The 17388-nt window shown below is 42.5% G+C and overlaps 1 long non-coding RNA gene across 1 annotated transcript; it reads left to right on the top strand.

Annotated features, from left to right (window-relative positions):
* Positions 1–583: 583 nt before the first annotated feature.
* Positions 584–15919, top strand: LOC139705409 (uncharacterized). The gene is made up of 3 exons (XR_011707286.1): positions 584–749; positions 9669–9800; positions 10616–15919. It is a non-coding gene; the product is annotated as an uncharacterized lncRNA (long non-coding RNA).
* The last annotated feature ends 1469 nt before the right edge of the window (positions 15920–17388 follow it).

Raw genomic sequence — 17388 nt, 5'->3', positions numbered from 1 at the left:
CCATGAAACTTTTGCTGGAGATGTAGGCCTCAGGGCCGCTGCCAAGGCCTGGGTTTGGGGGTATTACCTTTTTCTGCAATGGAGCCTGCTTTAAAGGCCATTTTCACCAGATTTCAGATAGGGGTCTGAGGGTCCTCCTCAGCTCATTTGAGCTTTTTCTAATATCATGAGCCGATTGAGTAATGAAATGGGTTGCTAACACTGTAGTCCTGGTGGGAGACCCAAGATCCAGCTTAGTGTATTTGGTTAGGGCCTCTGTAAGGCAGTTGAGAAATAAGGATGGATTTTCATCAGGATTCTGGGTAATTTCCCTCAGTTTATCGAAGTTAATTACCTTATTAGAAACTGCTTGCATGCCTGCTATAAGATATTGGACCATGCGAGCACAGTGACAGTGACCTTGTTGGCCATCTTGAAGTCCCACTTAGGTTCGGTTAGGGGAACAGCTGCTTCACCTGTGGGGAGAGTCATATCTGTTAAACGAATTTGGTCAGCATGATCTCGAGCAGCCTGCTGAATGCGGGCTCGCTCATCTGGGGTCAGAGTAGAGGACAGAACAACATAGACGTTGTGCCAGGTAAGATCATAGGTCTGGGAGAGATATCAGAATTCCTTAATATAAGCAGAAGAGCCAGCAGAGAAGGACCCAAGACGTTTTTCAATCTGGGAAAGATCTTGAAGCTAAAATGAGACGTGCATTCGGACTATCCCTTCAGCACCGGCTACTTCCCTGAGAGGACAAAGGAACTGTGAGTTATTTGATAAGAGGGATCGGTGGGACTGACAGGAGAAGAGAGGGGTGAGTGGGTGGAGGTGATCATGGCTGTAGGAGAGGAGGGAGAGGGGTGGAGGGAGAGGGGGAAGGGTGGTATCGGTGGAAGAGGTGGGTGGAGAAATCAAGGTAGCAGGAGAGGAAGAAGAGAGTGGGGGAGGTGGAGGGGGAAGGGTCTTATCAGTAGAAGAGGTGAGCAGAGTGGGGGAGGAGGCTCAGAGGGATCCCACCCACTGCAGCAAGGTGGGACCCATTCTGCCTGCCCATTGGAACCAGGGCAGCAGAGGGAGGCATGCGTGGGGAGCCAGCGAGGGAGGGAGGAAGGGCGCATGTGTCTGGTGGCCAGGCAGACTGGAAGCGTGCAGACTGGGCCGCGGGCAGCGGCTGCAGGAGAGAGGACAGGAGCAAAGAGCAGAGAGAAGGTCAGGAGCAGAGAGCAGGGGGCAGGGGGCAGGACGGGAGTGAATCTCAAAAAGCCTGAATGTTGTTTCCCACTTCCCTGTCCGGCGACAGAAATTGTCCAATTCAGTGAGGGTTTAAAATCAACAGTTCCTTCTGAGGGCCATTGTGACCCATTGTCTCAGTGCAGTAAAATACCAGGCGGTTCTTGAATGAGCCCTAACTTGGCAAAATTTGAATATAGACACCTAAAGGACTTTGGGGTCTAAGGAGAGGACTCTGCGTTTCCCATGACCTTCCGGCACCCTCAGGGATGAGTGGGAGCAGAAGAATGCGTCCCAAATTCTGTCTGCACTCACCTATGGACAGATACGGGCCAGGGCAGAGGTTGTGGCGTCCCTATAGCCTCCGCGGGCCCCAGCAGCTGGCCAATCTGGTTGGGGCGGGGGGCTTTCAGGAGGACTGGGACGTCTCCACAGTCCCCGGAGCCCTGAACAGAACGGGCAGGGCCTATGGCACGCGCGTGACTTACGGATAGACCCCGCAGACAGACAGAAAGGGTCTGGAAGGTCAGGGGAAAGGAGGAATTTACCCCACTCCTGTCAGCCCAGATGAAGGGAGAGGGAAAGAGCTGCTTAGAAATTTCCCAGTTCGTTTCAAGGGGGAAGGGATGGGCTTCAATCCCCTGAGGGAGAAGCCCAAAGATCCCTTCCCGGGTTTCGGCACCAAGATGTCAGATCAGGTGGGGCAGGCAGCGACCAAAGGAGGCAGATTTAAAAGGGCCACTGAACAGGCTTTATTTTTATTCATTTTCATATATATGTATTTTTTTAAGAGAGAGAGAGAATATTTTTAATATTTATTTTTTAGTTTTTGGCGGACACAACATCTTTGTTTGTATGTGGTGCTAAGGATGGAACCCGGGCCGCACGCATGCCAGGCGAGCGCTCTACTGCTTGAGCCACATCCCCAGCCCCTGAACAGGCTTTATTGAGTTATCACTCCCGGGCGGAACTCGATCAGACCACAGAGGGGACAGGGGAAGGGTCTGAGGAGAAACTGGTGGAAGCTCGACCGCTTTGACCGGACTGGACTTTTATGGGGCTTACAGCAGGAAGGGAAGGGCTTAGGACAGGAAAAGGTGTTTCTAAGGTCCCTTGCCCCCTTGGAGTTGGTCAGGGGAGTTGGCTGAACTCCAGGATTGGCCAAGGGGTCCTGCTGATTGACAGGCGTTAGTCAGGAGATCTGGCTGATTGACAGGCATTTCCGCCGGCATCTGATTGATGTTCTTTTCCGGCATGGGCTGCTTTGTTCTAAGTTGCTACTAAGTCGCCACCGACCTAACACCTGGTTCAATCTCTAGTACCACCAAAAAAAAAAAAAAAAAAATGGGGGGCTGGGGTTGTGACTCATTGGTAGAGTGTTCATCTAGCACATGCTAGGCTCTGGGTTCAATCCACAGCATCACATAAAAATAAATTTAAAAAATAAGGGTATTGTGTCCATCCTACAATTAAAAATTTTTTTAAAAAAGATAACAGCATATTAATTAGCTTTAAGAAGTGGAAAAATTCATGCTATAACACAGATGAACTTTGAAGACATTATGCTAAATAAAATAAGCCAGTCACAAAAGGGTAAATACTATGGTTCCACTTATATGGGGTACTTAAAGCAGTCAAATTTACAGATACAGAAAGCAGATGGAAATTGCCAGGAACTGAGGGAAAAGAAATAAACTGTAACCGTTTAGTGGGTATTGAGTTTCTATTGTAGAGGATGAAAAAAATCTGAAGATGGATGGTGGTGGTAGTTACATGACAACGCAGATGTGCTTAGATGCCTTTGAGCTAGATACTTTAAAATGGCGAAAAAGAGTTGGGGTTGTAGCTCAGTGGCAGAGCACTTGCCCGGCACATGTGAGGCACTGGGTTTGATCCTTAGCACCACATAAAAATAAATAAATAAATAAGGTATTGTGCCCATCTATGATAAAAAAAAAATTAAAAATAAAATGGCTAAAATGGTAAATTTTATGTAAATTTTACCACAAAAAAAATTGGAAAAAATTGGCAATCATATTCATAGATTAGAGGGGTGAAAGACTGAATAAACAGACCATTTAGAAAGCTAATGCCCAGGGGCTGGGGTTGTGGCTCAGAGGTAGAGCTCTTGCCTGGCATGTGTGAGGCACTGAGTTCAATTCTCAGCACCACATATAAATAAATAAAGGTCCATCAAGAACAAAATATATATATTTTTTTCTTTTTTTTTTTAGAAAAAGCTAATGCCCCAAAGCAGTGACTTGCTGAGAGCCTGGTAAGACTGCAGCGGGAAAGATGCAGAGGAGAGGAACTAGAGATTTTTAGGAGGTGGCTGGCTGGGTGGGGTGTGAGGAAAATAAAGAGCCAATGACCACTCCAAGGTTCTGACCTCAGGACTGGTAAACAGTGGTGACCAGCACCAAGACAGAGACCACAAGGGAAGGGAGAAGAATGTGGTGAGTTCAGCTTTGGACAAGTTAAATTTGAAGTATCAAGGGGACACCCATGTGGCAGTATCTCATAAGAACCAGAGGTATAAATATATATCCAAAAGATTGGATATTTAAAACTATGATAATAGTATTGTGATTATTCTTTTAAACTCCTGTCTTTTATAGAGGGTGGGAGTGAATGGGACAGGATTGGCTATGAGTTGATGTTTGTCGGAGGTGGGTCGGAGGTATGTGGAGATTCGTTAAGCAATTCTGTTCGCTTTGGGTACTGCTTAAAATACACCATAATAAAAAGTTTAAAAACTAATAAAGAGCATGATATGTACCTATAGTTCCAATAACTCAGGAGGCTGAGGCAGGAGGATTCTAAGTTCAAAGCCAACTTCAGCAAAGTAGTGAGGCCCTGAGCAACTTAGTGAGATCCTGTCTCAAAAAAAAAAAAAAAAATAGAAAGGGCTGGGGATATGGCTCAGTGGTAAAGTTCCCCTGTTCAATCCTCAGTACCAAAAAATAAACAAACAAACAAACCCATAGGCTGGAGGTAAAGACATTTGTGATATTAATATCATACTTTATGAGACACAATAACTTACAAAGTGCTTCCATTTAAAGAGCATCTACTTCATGCCAGGCACTCTATTGGACCTTTTCTATGCATAAGTTGTATTTTGCAGGATACTTTGATTTTATTAAGCCTCAGAGGGGCTGGGGATGTGGCTCAAGCAGTAGCGCGCTCGCCTGGCATGCGTGCGGCCTGGGTTTGATCCTCAGCACCACATACAAAGATGTTTTGTCTGCCGAAAACTAAAAAATAAATATTAAAATTCCCTCTCTCTCTCTCTTAAAAAAAAAAAAGCCTCAGAGATGTCTGATGTCATGAACAGGAAGTGGTAAGCATTAGACTATCTACATGAGCTATAGCAGAGAGAGCAAATAAAAGTTAAAAAAAGACTAAATGAGAGGCTGGGGTTGTGGCTCAGCGGTAGAGTGTTTGCCTCACACGCGTGAGGCCCTGGGTTCAATCCTCAGCACCACATAAAAATAAATAAATAAAAGTAAAGATATTTTTTAAAAAGACTAAATGAGGAAAAATATGGACTACTGACATTTGGCAATGAGAAGATGACTGCATAAAGAAGGCATCAGAGAGGGTGCTTTACAAACTGAAAACAGAGGAGGAGGAAAAAGGAAAAGAGGAGAGGAGTAGCTCGTGTCAAATGTTGCAAAGCACAAAGTACAACTGAAAACTATTCGTTGGATTTTGCAATTAGGAGCCCCTTGTGGCCTTGGGAAGTGGAGTGGTAAGGACAGAAATGGGGCTGAGAGTGAGCCTCCTGTTTTGAAAAGCTGTGCTGTGAAGGGAACTTGCGAGACTGGCTTATGGTTATAGGGAGGTTTCCTTTTTGAGGTGAGAGAAGCTTGACTGCATTTATGCAGAGTCGGGAAAGAGTCAGAAAGAAGGGAAGGAATGTGACCATGATGATGCACAGTGCCAAGGGACTGGAAAGGTTGGAGTCCAGTGCCCAAGTGAGGGACTGGCTTCAGATGGGAGGAGGGGCACCTCCCCGTGGAAACAAAGAAGAGGCCACTCTGTTTTAGAAAAGAGATCCAAGGCAGCCACCACGTCTGTGAGCAGGTCAGCAGGGTGTGGGGGAAATGAGTAAGCTGAAGGCAAGGAAGTTCTGGCCAGAGACCAGCAAGCTGGCATTTCTGAGCTAGAGCAGTTGTGACAAGGTCCAGGGCTTTTTGACTGAGGTGGCAGTTACATCACTAGAGTTAGAAGGTCAAGAATTCTGATGTGGGTGATCCTCGACAACAGTTTATGGGTGGAGAGAATGTCTGGTAGTTTCTGCCCTCTGAAAGATCAAGAGAAAGCAGTTCCTTGGCCTCCCACACAAACAAATTTTGGGCTTTCAAAAATATTTCTATGTAGACCTAACTCATCACGAACCTAAATACCTCTGGTCAAATCTAAACTCATAGCTTCCTCCAGGGAAGATCAAGCTTTTAGACCAAGTTGCAGACAAAATGTAAAGCAGGAGTCTGAATGACAAACATGGATGTGTCACTCCATAATGGGTTTAACCTACTTTCCCAAGTTAGACCAGGACCTGGTCTCCAGTCATTCACTTACTCATTCGGCAAACATGTATTAAATGCCTTCTTCTTGCCAGGGACTTTGCTCGGTCTAGGGATTCAAAAATGAAATCCAGGACTGCAGATGTGATTGGGTGGTAGAGTACTTGCCTGGCATGTATGAGGCCCTGAGCTGGATCTACCATAGCACAGAAAAAAAGAAAAAAGGAGGAAAAAAAAAAAAATCCACGGTCCTTCGGAATCATAAATAAATGAAAAAAATATATATATGGGTAGAAAGCACAAAGGACTTGTGTGAACACAGAGAAAAGAACCCAGATCTGTGAGAAATGCACAGAAGAGCTGACATGTGAGATGAACCTTAAAAGAGGAGCAGACTACTCCCAAAATGATGGGAAGGGCATTCTAGAAAGGGGAGTGACATGAGTAGGGAAGGCACAGGGGTGAGACTGCCCAGATACAACCAGGAAGGCAACAATCCAATGGGCAGAACAGGATTTCTTAAGCTCCAGCCTGCGCAAGAACCAGCCATGGAGCCAGGCATGGTGGCACACACCAGTGGCTCCAACTACTGAGGAAGCTGAGGCAGGAGGATCACTTCAGCTCATGAATTCCAGACCAGCCAGGACAACAAAGCAAAACCCTGTCTTTAAAACAAACAAACAGGGGCTGGGGATGTGGCTCAAGCGGTAGCGTGCTCGCCTGGAATGCGTGCGGCCCGGGTTCGATCCTCAGCACCACATACAAACAAAGATGTTGTGTCTGCCAAAAACTGAAAAATAAATATTAAAAAAAAATTAAATAAAACAAACAAACAAGCACTGTGCCATCATTAAAATGAAGATTCCCAGGTTCTACCAGAAGCAGATTCTGTAGGTCTGCAGACCAGGAATCATTCTTCAGTGCTGAAGAAGGTGGTCCATAGACTATACAGAGAAACCCTGTGCTAGAGTACAGTGTACATGGTGAGAGGAAGGAGAGGGAGTTGGGATAAAGCAATAATTTTGGTCAGGACCACACTGTGCTAAGGAATTTGGAGCTCAAGTTACAGGTACCCCTTGGGTGTATGCTGATGAAATGGGTTTTAAAAAACTCTGGTGACACAGTATTGACAAAAGCTGGGGGAGGAGAAGGATTGTAGCATCCAGGTAAGACAGGGAAGGTCTCCTCATGGAAGAATCACACTGCAACAAGGACCCGATGCTACTACCCTACTAGTGAGCTGAGGGCTGCTGGGCCTCCCTGGACTCCTAGGAGACAAAATCCCTCTGAGCTGATGAATAGTGAGGTCTTCACAACACCCCCACAACACTCATGGGCCTGCGCAGAATCCAGGAAGAGGACGCTCCCTGTCCTTTTAAAGGCCTGTGCTGAGTCATCTCACAGGAACCAGCTTCTCACAGCCCCTGGGATTTTGTTTTACAAGCCACGGCTGGCCTTCCCCTGGTTTCCAGGCAGAGAAAGGAGAAAGAATAAATATTAACCAAAGGTGCAGCTGTGGCAGGGTGCCCCGGGCCCCTCCCTCCCCTCTCTGCCCTTAGCCCCTGACCCAGAGGCTGGGATAAACTGCTGAGCTCTCTGTTTGCGTGATCTTCTTGGCTGCTCCACAAAACAGGTGGGGTGAGAGGTGAGACCTCTCAGAACAGAACTACATGGTGACGTGGTTTTCTGGGAGGGCCCCTTAGAGAGGGCTAAGGTGACTCTTACGTCACTACTTGGGCCTGATGCCCTGGGAGGGGCTCTCACTGTTTGGGAACAGACAGATGAGCACAGTGGGCCCATATTAAAGTATTATTCTCTTAACTTCATGTTCCCACCATCCTCATCTGTCTGTCCCCTAACATTACCACACTAGACTGATTCTCAGGGCAGCTTCCTGGTTGACTGGCAAAAGAAATGAATATACATAAAACCACTCCATTCTTGGGCTTGTAAAATGATGCAGGGGGACTCAAGAAATGTTAGGTAGCCCTGTCATTCCAAGAATGAAGCTAACTGGGACTGAATACTCTCTGTTGGAAGCCACTTTCCTTCACCCACCAAGGGGGCCAGGAGCTATTTCAAGTCCCCTCAGGACACACCCATTCTTTCATTATTATTTTCTAAGTACTCTACTTGTGCAAGTAATAATAACAGTCAACATTCTGAAGTACTTACTATAGCCAGGTACTTACTACATTGCCCAGGCTGGCCTTGAACTACTAGGCTTAACTGATTTTCCTATCTCAGCCTCCCAAATAGTTGTGAGTGAGCACCACTGCACCTGGCTATGCTAAGCATCTCACATATACATTATATTATTTGCTCATCCCAACATTCCTAGTAATTTTTTTTTTAACTCAGGGGTGCTTAACCACTGAGCCACATCCTCAGCCCCGTTTTTATATTTAATTTGGAGACAGGGTCTCATAGAGTTGCTTAGGGGCCTCGCTAAGGTCCTGAGGCTGTCTTTGAACTCCTCCTGCCTCAGCCTCCTGAGCTGCTGGGATTACAGGCCAAGCGTGCACCACAAGACCTGGCCTAGCAAGTATTATCATCTTTATTTTACAAATGAAAAAACAGAAGCATAGAGTACCTTGCCTACCAACATTCAGCTGGTACAATAGCAGGTTGGTCAACTCCCAAAACCCATGGTATTTCCCCTCTATTACATTTCACAACCAGTTAACCAAGGACTATCAATGCAGACCATTGCCAGTGTTGTTGGGCAGGGAGGGAGAAGTAAGACCAGATGATAAAATTATTTGTCAAATAGGAATAATAATGGTACCTACCACACAATTGGTGGTTGTAAGAATTAGAGAAATAGGTTCATAAGTACTTTAGAAAGGCAGCTACTAATATATAATAACTACTGCTGTTAACAAATGTTATGTAGCTGTTACCACTTTTTAAATTGTGATAACACAAACATAAAAAGTAGGGGCGAGGGTTGTGGTAGAGCATTTGCCTAGCATGCTTGAGGCACTGGGTTTGATCCTCATAAAAATAAAATAAAGGTATTGTGTTCACAACTAAAAAATAAATGTTAAAAAAATCATAAAACTGGAGCTGGGATTGTGTGAGACCCTGGGTTTGATCCTCAGCACCACATAAAAGTAAATAAATAAATAAAGGTATTGTGTCCAACTACAACTAAAAAATAAATATTTTAAAAAATCATAAAATTTACAATTTTTAAGTATACTGTTTGGTGGTGTTAAGTACAAGTACTTTCACATTATTGTGTAAGAATCACTACCATCCATCTCCAGAACTTTTTTCATCTTTCCAAAGTGAATCTTTGTAGGTTTTTAATCATTACTAATATAACTCTTATTATCATGCTAAATCTGTTTAAGCTCCTATCTGCTTAACAAAGGGCAGTAGTTTGCAGTGATGGAGACTATGCCCCTGCATTCAAATTCAGATTTCCCTACCACTTACACAAATTTGAATAATTCACTTAATATCCTTGCTAGTTACTCTAGGGGGATGACACTAATACATAAAGATCACACAGAGTTGTGGTTAGGGTTAGACCAGATTACTGCAACCTCCATTTAAAGTGTTCTACAAACATAAGCTTGATGAATAGATAACCTTTATGGCCAGGTCTTTTAAACTCCTAGAGCAAACCCTTGGTGCAAAATAGGACCTCAGCAACAAGTTCTAAACCAACCATTGAAGGGCAACACTGTTGAGTCATACTGCCCCCTGGTGGTAACTGTGAGCCATACAGCATCTGGTCACCTTGGCGCCTCTGGGGCTGATAGGGTCAGTTAAAGTCCGGGTAAACTCAAATTCCACCTACTGGAAGATAGCCCCCAGGCCTGACTCTGGGCTCCAGAACGGCCAGTCTCCTCTCTGTGTTCTTAAACTTTCTCTTACCGCTTTTGCTCATGCTGTTCCACTTTCCAACAGGTGGCTTTTCCAAATCCTAAATCTTCAGACATGGTCAAATTCCACCTCCTCCACAAGGCATTCCTGAGCCATTCCAGCTTCTTTCTTTAACCTCACCAAGAACTCAAAGCCAGTACTGGATTATCAGCTGGGGTGAGTTCTCTCCAAGCCATGATTGGTGGACATAATTTCCTGGTTAAAAAAAAAAAAAAGTTTCCACAGTCCCTAGAACCCAAACTGATCTGTAATGCTCCTTAAAGCCCATATTCTTTGGAGTACCTAACATGTGCCAGGTTCAGTGCTGGGTATTTTCACAAATGTGCCCTTAATTAGTCTTCTTGATAATTCTAATGCAACTGTACTGAAAACTAGATATTATCTCAATTTATAGCTGACAAAGACTGAGCCTCAAAAAGGTTAAATGATTTGTTCAAGATCATATAATTATTAAGTAGTAAGTATGGGTTTGAACCCACAAGCCTGGTGCCAACTCCTATCAATTGATAGCACCTTCCTGGAACAGTGAATTGAGAAAACCCCTGGGCTTAGAGAGTAAAGTGCCAGGTTGTGGAAGGTAGAGGAGAATGCTGTCCTTAATTAAGAACCAGAGAAAGACAAACCTTTGAATCAGGCCCTGACATTGCCTGCATGTCCAGGAAATGCGATAAAAACACCAAGTCATTAATCACAAGTTCCTACAGCAGGGATTCTAATTAATTTCTTTAAAGTGAATTTAAAATAGAATCTATGGATCACTAGGCATTTGTTACAGAACACTGAGCAATTAGTGTTCTGGGGTCTGAGAAGAAGCAATGGGGAAGGAAAGGATGGAAAGCAGATTGTCCCAAGTAATGAGAAAATCTTCAACCCACGGTGGGTGGGAATAGTGTGGTCCCTTTAACAGAAAACTATGATACATAGAGGGCTACTGAGGCCCTTTCTGATAAGGGCCCCTCTATACACTCTAGGTTCCTGTTTTCCTCTATCCTGTCCTGATGTCTAAAGAAATGACAGAAGATATGAAGCAATGGTTTCTCAGAAGGTCAATTTCAATTTATGTAACCGCCTCGACCTGAAATGACCTGAATCACCAGCCTGGTACATAAATAAGGTCATGTCTCTTCTACTTTTCAAAATTAACTTGACCACCCACATGACAGATGAGCAGAAAGTCTTTCTCCTCCCTTTGAGTTGTTTAACATCTAACATTCCTGCTTTCTCAAACCAAAGGGGCCAGTTTTTAAGTGCTTAAGGACAGAGAACCAAAGACACAGTTCCATTCATCAGGAAATCCATTTGTGAGAGCTGCAGCCACTGTCACTGGCACTGAGCAGCTAGCTGATAAAAACCCTCCCTGCACAACCCAATGCATCCCTAGTCCTGCTGCAGGGAACTTGCTGCTCTGGATCCCTGAGATGCTCCATGCTGAGTTCCCAAGGTCACCCTAACTTGCTTAATCATTGTTCCTGGGGTTCAGTGGTGATGGCTGGGTCAGAGAGTTTCCAGTTCCAGCAAACACTGCCCAAGAACTCCCTGCCTCCCAACACACGAAAACACACACACACACACACACACACACACACACGACACCAGGCTTAACTCCTCCTCTTCTTGGTGGGTTCTCTTGGTCCACTTTCCTATAGTGAACATTATTCAGGACCACTTCAATCCATTGGAAAAATTCTAAAAACAAGGAATCTCAAAGAGAAGTGATTAGAATCTCAAACTTCATGTCTATCAGAGACTCCCTGACATATTTACTTATATATTTGTTTTTGAGACTTCATGACTTTTATTTTGCCCAAATTTCCCCTTGCCCTTTTGCATCTTTTTCAGGCCGCACAAAGGATTCCATTACATAACCTGCCCTGCAGCAGCAGCAGGGGCCTCCTTGCCTTATTGTGATAGAACTATGGATGGATGGAGGGGATTTAGGTGACTTAACAATGCACACAGAAAATCCATTTGCCATGAACTTGCCTCCATCTACAGAGTGAAAGGCAAATTTTTTTCTTTTTTATTCTTTGTCCTGGGGATCAAACCCAGGGCCTCATGCCCAGGACCTTGACCATGTTAGGCAGGAGCTATGCAGCTGAGTAACACATCTCCCCTGACCCCAGCCCCAATAGAGTACTTTAAAGCTCCAATCAGGCCCCTGTAACATTAAATTTCAGGCTTTGGGGGTTTAAAAAAACTATTTGAAATAATTTTTAAATTTACAGAAGAATTGACAAGATTGTATGTGTACTTTTCATTCAACTTATCCTAATGTTAAAACACATTGACAAAACTAAATAATTAGCTGGATGCGGTAGCACACGCCTGTAATCCCAGAGGTTCCAGAAGCTGAGGAAAGAAGATTGCAAATTCAAAGCCAGAATCAGCAAAATCGAGGTGCTAAGCAACATAGGGCTGGGGATGTGGCTCAGTGGTTGAGTGCCCCTGGGTTCAATCCCCCGACACCCCCCCCAAAAAAAAAAAAATTAAGCTGGGCATGGTGGTGCATGCCTTTAATCCCAATGACTCTGGGGGCTGAGGCAGGAGGATCTCATGTTCAAGACCAGCCTCAGCAATTTAGAGAGGCCCTGTCTCAAACATTAAAAAAATAAAATAAAAAGAACTGAGGATACTGCTCAATAGTAAAACACCCCTGAGTTTAATCCCCAGTATACCAAAAAAGAAAAAACTAAATGATAAACATTATTGGTACAATGCCATCAACTAATCCAGAGGCTTCATTCAGAATTCAGATTTCACTAGTTTTTCCATTTATGCCCGTTTGTTTCAGAATTCAATCCAGGATGCCACACTGTATTTAGTCACTGTGTTTCCTCAGTCTCCTTCAGTATCTGGCAGTTTCTGGGTCTTTTCTTGTCTTTCAAGGGCTCAGGAAGGAGGGTTAGTTAACAGGCTGGGAGTGTAGCTCAGTGGTGGAGTGCTTGCCTAGCATATGTGAGGCCCTGGGTTCCATTCCTAGCTCCACAAAAACAAAAACAAAAAGAGTACTGGTTAAGCATTTTATAACATATCCTTTAACCTGAGTTACTCTGACATTTTCTCATGATTAATCCGAAGTGATATGTGTCAGGATGAATATCATCACATCATGTCAAAGATACATAATTTAAAATGACTTTCGTTTTATTGAGATCAAATACACATAAAATCTACCTTGTTGACCATTTTAACCGATACAAACCAGAGATTTTTTTATTATATTAACAATGTTCTGTAACCACTGTCTATTTTCAGTTATTTCATCACTCCAAAGAGAAACTTTATATCATTTAAGCCCAGGCCTTGGCAACCACTAATTTTACTTTCTATCTCTACATGTTTGCTTGTTTTGAACATTGCACACGAATTAAATCATCTGTGTAGCCTTATGTAACTGGATTATTTTCCTTAGCATGCTTTTGGGGTTGTCCATGTTGTAGCATATATTAGTACTTCATTCTTTTCAATGGCCAAATAATACTTCATTCTATAGATATACCACATTTGGCTTATTCATTCATTGATAACGTGTGTTGTTTCCAGAAATATTATGAATACTGCTGCCATAAACAACCATATACAAGTTTTAGTGAAGACACATATCTTTGGTTCTCTTCAGTATATGCCTGTTAGGGGAATTACTGAGTTATATTTAACTGTTTTACTTTTGGAGGACCTGCCAAATTGTTTATCACAAGGACTATATAATTTTCCATTCCCCCCCACTGCCTCTAGTACGGGGATTTAACCCAGGGGGGCTTTATTCTGAGCTACCTCCACCAATGTTTTTTATTTTGAAATCCTATCTCCCTAAGTTGCTGAGGCTGGTTTTGAACTTGTGATCCTGAGTCATTACAGATGTACACCACAGTGCCTGGCCCTAAATCATTTCTTTTTTTTTCTTTATATTTTTTTTTAGTTGTAGATGGACACAATATCTTTATTTTTATTTATTTATTTTTATGTGGTGCTGAGGATTGAACCTAGGGCCTTATGCATGCAAGGCAAGTGCTCTACCACTGAGCTACAACCCCAGCCCCTAAATCATTTCTTGAAGATTATCCTTACTCTATTGAATGGTCATGCACTCTTATGAAAAATCAAGTGACATCAGATCTATCCTTATGCTAGCATTGATTGACCCAACCTGATTTTCTCTCAAAATTGGGAGCCATCTCGCCACAAAGCCATGAAAAGCTAATTTCGACTTTACTATAAATTACTGCATATTCTGAACCTGCTTGGAATGCCTGCCCGTGCCTTGAACTCACCCATGCCTGGCTCTCTGAAGATAGCAGCCCTCTCTGAAACTTTAGTGGCACCTCATAAATATTGGCCTTCCCTGGCCAGACAACGACCCTCTCTGAGGCTCTAATGGTCCTCATAAATTCTGATGTTGGGGCCAGCAAAAAATGTAAACTACCATTCGTGTGATGCTCATCAGAGTTCTGTTATCTGTAACCCCCCTTTGTGTAACTTTCTGGGCTATAAAGCTGGGCTGCAGGAAAGCTGCTGCTGCTGTCTTGTTCCCTCAGTTTTGGGAGAGAGAGGCAGCCCGGCTGGTCGAAATATAAGCTTGCTTTAGTTTTTTTTTTTTTTTAAACATTTTTTTTTTGAGAGAAAGAGAGAGAGAGAATTTTAATATTTTTAGTTTTCAGCGGACACAACATCTTTGTTTGTATGTGGTGCTGAGGATCGAACCAGGGCTGCACACATGCCAGGCGAGCGCGCTACCGCTTGAGCCACATCCCCAGCCCTTTAATTTGATTTTAATTGGAGTCAGTGGTCTTTTCTTGTGTCCTGGTCTAACAGCACCACACTGTTGGGAGGAGGGGTAGGGCTTTTTTTTTTTTTTTTTTTAATTAGGCAGCACACACTGTTTTGATTATTGTATCTTCATAGTAAGTTTTGAAATCAGGAGCATGAATCCTTCAGGTTTCCTCTGTTTTAGGATTGTTTTGGCTATTTGGGGCCCCTTGCAATTCCATATGAATATCAGGATCAGTTTTTCCATTTCTACAGAAAAAAAAAGGCAGCTTGGATTTGATAGAGATTGTACTGGATCTGTAGATCAATTTGGGGAGCATTGCTATCTTAACAATATTAAGTTCCCATGAACAATGGATATATGCCCATTTATTTAGATCGTCTTTAATTTCTTTCAATGATGTTTTGTAGTTTTCTTTAAAAAAATTTTTTTGGTTGTAAATGGACACAATACCTTTATTTTATTTATTTATTTTTATGTGGTACTGAGGATCCAACCCAGTGTCTCTCACATGCTAAGCAAGTGCTCTACTACTGAGCTACAATCTCAGACTCTGTAGTTTTCAATTTACAAGTCTTACATTTCTTTTTTTTTAAATTTATTTTTATGTTCCAGGTGGACACAATATCTTTATTTTACATTTATGTGGTGCTGAGGATCGAACCCAGTGCCTCATGCATGCTAGGCGAGCACTCTACTACTGACCCACAACTCTAGCCCCTGACATTTCTTTTGTTAAATTTATTTTAAAGTATTTATTCTTTTTAATGCTATTGTTACTGGAATAGTTTTTATTTCATTTTCTGACTGTTCATTGTTAGTTTATTATTTACTTGCAGTACTGGAGATTGAAATCATTTGTTGCTAGTTTATAAAAATATGAATGATTATTGTATATTGCTCTTGTATCCTGCAATCTTTTTTTTTTTTTTTTCCTTTTTGGTGCTGGGGATTGAACCCAGGCCCTCATGCTTTCAAGAGCTACATTCCCAGTCCTCTTACATCCAACAATCTCTCAGAACTCATTTAGTAATTCTCATAGTTTTTGTTTGTTTTGTTTGTTTCTTTAGGGTTTTCTATAAGTGAAGTTATGTGATCTGCAAAAGGGATAGTTTTATTTTTTGTACTAGGGATTGAAACAGAGGTACTCTATTATGAGCTACATTTCTAGCCCTTTTTATCTTTTACTTTGAGACGGGATCTTGCTAAGTTGCTGAGGGTGTCCTTGATCTTGTGATCTCCTGCCTCGGCCTCTTAACTCATTGGGTTTATAGGTACGCACCACCAGGCCCAGTTTATTTCTTCCTTTCTAATTTGAAGACATTCTTTTTCTTGCCTACTTACCTGGCCAGAATTTCCAATACAATATTGGATAGAAATGTAACTCAGGGGCATTTGGCCACTGAGCCATATCCCCAGCCCTATTTTGTATTTTACTTAGAGTCAGCGTCTCACCGAGTTGCTTAGCACCTTGCCATTGCTGAGATTAGCTTTGCACTCAAGATTATCCTGTCTCAGCTTCCTGAGCCACTGGGATTACAGGTGTGCACCACTGTGCCTGGTTCAAATCATAGTGTTTTTATAACGAAAAGGTGTTGGATTTTGTAAAATGCTTTTTCTGCATCTGTTGATATGATCATGTGTGATTTCATCTTTTATTAATATGGTATATTACATAGGTTGATTTTCATATGTTGAACCACCACTAAATTGCTAGGATAAATCCCACTTGGTCATCATGTATAATCCTCTTTTTTAAAAAATATTTATTTTTTTAGTTGTAGTTGGACACAATACCTTTTTCCATTCATTTATCTTTATGTGATGCTGAGGACAGAACCCAGGGCCCCATGAGTGTTAGGCGAGCGCTCTACTGCTGAGCCACAATCCCAGCCCCATGTATAATCAATCCTCTTAATGTGCTGCTTGATTTAGTTTATTAGTATTGTATGGAAGATTTTTGCATCTGTATGCAGATGGATATTGATCTGTGTTTTTTTGTTTTTGTTTTTGTTTTTAATAGGACATCTCTGATTCATGATATCAATACTGGCCTCATTCAATAAGTAAATAAGAAAATGTTCTCTCTTTTTTGTAAGAATTTGAAAAGTATTAGTGTTAATTGGGTATGGTGGCATATGCCTGCAATTCCAGTGACCTGGGAGACTGAGGAATGAGGATAGCAAGTTCCAGGCCAGCTTCAGCAATTCAGAAAGACCCTGTCTCAAAATAAAAATAAAAAGGGCTGCAGTTGGAGTTCAGTGGTAAAACGTTCCTAGGTTCAATCCCCAGTTTTGTTTTTTTTTTTAAAAAAAAGGGAATTATTAGTGTTAATTCTTTAAACATTTGGTAGAATTCACTAGTAAACAAAAACAATTTAGTTTTGAGACTTTTCTTTCCTGGAAGTTTCTAGATTACTGATTCAATTTCATTACTCATTGTAGGTATTTTTTATATTTTCTATTTCCTCATGAGTCAATTTAGAGGCACTAAGAGGTGGTGCATCTTTATGAGATGGGAACTACAGAAGGTGATTAGGACAGGGGGCCACCACCCTTAACTGGGATTATTAGTTCTCATAGGACTAGGTTAGTTCTCACAAATGTGAGTTGTTACAATGCAAGGCCACCCCATGTGCTTGGCCCCTTCTGCACACAGATGTTTCCCTTTCTGGTTCCCCACTATGTTGTGATACAGCAAGCCAGGTTCTCCCCAGATATTGGCACTGTGCTGTTTGGACTTTCCAACTGTTATGGGGAGTCACTCCAGAAAGTACTCTAAAATTGAATTTCAAATCAAAAGAGAGCTTTATTTACCTGGCCAGGGCCTGTCATCCACCATAGAGACTCAAGCTCTGTGGGAGGACAGCAGCTTCTTGGTATATCCAAAGAGAATATACACAAAAACCACAACTCAGTGACTTGCTTGTTGTCCTGTAAACTAGTCAATCATAGAAATTAAAACATTAATAAGTGG

This window comes from Marmota flaviventris, chromosome 4 (genome assembly GCF_047511675.1).
Source record: "Marmota flaviventris isolate mMarFla1 chromosome 4, mMarFla1.hap1, whole genome shotgun sequence".
In the NCBI taxonomy this organism is placed as follows: domain Eukaryota; kingdom Metazoa; phylum Chordata; class Mammalia; order Rodentia; family Sciuridae; genus Marmota; species Marmota flaviventris.
The sequence above is the reverse complement of the archived record's forward strand: the minus strand, read 5'-3'. Positions and strand labels throughout refer to the sequence as shown.